We start from the raw sequence: 3,510 nt of genomic DNA, 5'->3' as shown, positions 1-3,510 counted from the left end.
CTTGACTTTGCCTTTATTTATTTTTTATCAAAAGAATTCAAATTAATGTTCTTTTGTGTTGTGTATTCAATCATAAAGTGCTAGAAGATTAAATGAACAATAATGGGTCATAAACTAGCATTGTTGGTTACTCTGGAGAACAGCTAGCATCACAAACAACGTAGCAACCAAAAGTGTTGCCATCATTTTAAGCTTTGATTTTTATGTTTTATGACAATTATTTGTCCTGTCCTTATGTGAGATTAATTATGGAGAACATTTTATTTTTAAAACACTGTTCAAAGCACAGATCGGCCATAACATTACGACCCCCTGACCAACGGTAAATATTGTATCTAAAGGTTAAAAATTGTCCTCATTCGCAGTGTTCTTAATGATAAATCTGGTTGATTTAATTAACCATGATTTAATTAAGATGTATCTATGAGGTTAAAAAAAAAAGTTTTGTCTTTTAAATTCGAAATTATAAAAGTAAAAATAAATCTAATAGATCGGTGAAGCGACTATGAAGGTACATGTTTTAATATATTCGTTTTATTTTATGCTCGATTTTGAGTTAAGTTGAGTTAAGTCTTCAACATTTTTGTGTTTTATTGCATCAGTTGTTGAAATGTTTTTTAATGTTGTAACACTGTTGTGTAAATACAGGCAATCGTTGAGACCCGAGGGTAAATCCAAACCTCCCGCGATGATGTCATAGTCATGTAAACACATTAATAATTCAGAAATACTCGTCGTCTGGAGTTTTGCCGCATTTAAACAGTTTCATAACAGCTTTTCAAATGAATACTAGTACGAGGAAGTGTCAGTCTGAGCTTGATATTTAATTCATTTATCTTCAAGATCTCTGTGTTTGTCCTCCTTCAAACACTCACTTCAGTCACTCTCAAACACTTGAAAAGAAGAGTTTTTTCTTTAAAAAAGAACGACTATAAAATGAATGTATTTCTGGTTTGAGTACATCTAAACATTTATCATGAACTCAAAATAAATCACCTTTTCATCCCTTTTATGACTGATCTCCGCCTCCACAGATGAGTTTGCCGACCCAGTGTTCTTCATATCCTTCTTTTTTTTTTAAGTCTCAAAAAGTTGTGTTTACCAGCTTATCCGTGTCAAGATACTCTTAACGCCAAAGCGCTGACTCGGCAAGTCATGGAGAGAGTCTGGGCCCGAACTGGAGTCAAAACCTGATCTTTTAAGTGTTTTATTTAAAGCTGGTTCTCGGAATATCGTCCTCTTGTATTGACTTTAATGCATCTTTGTCGAGCGGAGGAGAAATTATCTCTCATGAATTCTGTTTAGCTTCACCTCAAAATCCACTTCCCTCTCGTCGACCTTTGTTGCCAAAAAGAAGTGTCGTTTTAACATAACAATGGCGTCTCTGTGAGCCTTGCAACAGTTCGGGTGAAGATGTCGACTTGTCGTTTCATCTGGCAGAGGCTGAGACGAAAATGAGGCGTCTGAGAATAGCTGCCGGGAGAGTGAAGTGTGTGTGTGTGTGTGTGTGTGTGTGTGTGTGTGTGGGGGGGGGTCGTTGAGGATGTGTGTGTGTTTTTTTTTTACGAGTCGCACTCAACTCTACAGATAAGTCACAGGTGCCGTGTGACACTTTGCCTACATTTTCAAAACCAAAGTGACATCCGTGATGAAAGGTTTAAATATGACTGTACATCCAGCTATTTAAAGGCGTCGCTCGTTTCGGTTTCTACAGAAAAAAAAAAAAGATTTTTGTGTCGCTTTATCGTCTCAGTACAACATCATTTATTGTATTTTTTCTGAAATGTATAATAATAAATTATGAATGTAAAATATTTATTTAAAATCATATGTTGCAAATCTATTATTGTGTATATTTTGAGATTTATTTAAAATCTGTTTCCATCATGAATGTTTTTCATTCATTTTCTGCCGTTTATTCCCTTATGTGGGTCACTGGGGGGGCCAATCCCAGCTTCTCCAGGCGAGAGGCGGGGGATACCCTGGACAGGAATCCGATCTGTTTCAGGACACACAAAGACACACAACCATTCACACAGTCATAGCGACAATTCTTAATATCTTTTTGCTTTTGGACTTTTCAACCCATGTTTAATTTTAATGCTCTATTAAATTTTTTGATTAACATTTAAATATTATTCTAAATACTTCAAGAAGCGTTTTAATTTCCATCAAATACTTCTTTTATCCTAAATTCTGTAGGAAAAGTATTTTGGACTTTCGTATCAGAGAGACGTGATCAAAAACATGGCAACCGTGAGCGTTGCTGTGGTATTCACGATCTACCCCGAACACTCCCTGTAGCGACACCCGAGTCGAGGGACGCGTTCGCTGACGCAAGCCGGAGTCCCACCTGGACGCGTGCTACACCCCGTCGAGTGTTGATTACCGTAACTAAACCATCTGCGTAGGACGTGGCTCAAGCAGGGATTCTTTAAGAAAACAACCCTTTATTAGAATCTGGTGTTTTGCGATACGTATTATGATACATGGGCAACGATACTATATATTGTGATACTGTAGTAACAAGGATACATGTGTAGTATTGTCGAGTACTTGACTCCGGTGTTGCAGAATGTACAGACCACATGACTCTTGATGAAGTCGTCACTGCTTTCATTTGTTTTGGGATTTATTTCTTATTCGAGGTAATTAATTAAGGTTACTAAAACTGATAGTTTACCAACCTTGGCTCCTGCAAGGGTTTGATTGATTTGTCGTCTGCTCTAGCTAAGCTAGTTGCTTACAGCGCTAGCTGAAATCACCCCATAACACTTTTCAACTGACCTTTAGATAAAAAGTCATCATATAGAGTTTGTGTTTCGCTGTTTTTTACTAGTTTACAGGAGTATTTCTTGAGTGAAAACTGACTGAATCAAGCGTCTTGACGTGTCAAGAGTCACTGGCTAATTTTACTTTAGGGATAATAGCATAAACTATAAATAAAAACATCTTAGAAGAATAATTATTAGAAAAGGAATTATATGAATAACATTTTCTTTCTGTAACCAATACCAATCTCTTGGATTAGAGGTGTGTATTGGCAAATCTTGTGATACGATATGTATCGCCATACAGGGGCCAAGATATAGTACGAAATATTGTGATACTGTAGGAACAAGGATATATTTATAGTATTGTCGAGTACTTGACTCTGGTGTTGCAGAATTTACTTTTGTAGTCGTAAATGCTTTAATTTGTTTTGAAATCAAAATATGTTCAAACATCAGCTTTAAAAGCTGGTGAAGTTGATTGTATCCTCTCGTCCTCAACCATCGCCAGGATAAAAATAATGTTGTTAGTTCGGCAAGGATCGAAGAGAGAGAATGAAGGAAAGGAAGTGACAGGAAACATCTGGTTACTATGATGTAAATGAGTTTGGAGGATCTGATTCTTCTGGAAGTTTCAGATCGATTCTCTTTATTAATAATTGGAAAATAAAATTAAAGCATCAATACATGATGTTGAACAGATCGTTTTTGGCTCCCCCGAGTGTCAAAACTGTGTAAC

This window comes from Callionymus lyra, chromosome 15 (assembly GCF_982586985.1).
Source record: "Callionymus lyra chromosome 15, fCalLyr1.hap1.1, whole genome shotgun sequence".
Lineage (NCBI taxonomy): Eukaryota > Metazoa > Chordata > Actinopteri > Syngnathiformes > Callionymidae > Callionymus > Callionymus lyra.
The sequence above is the reverse complement of the archived record's forward strand: the minus strand, read 5'-3'. Positions refer to the sequence as shown.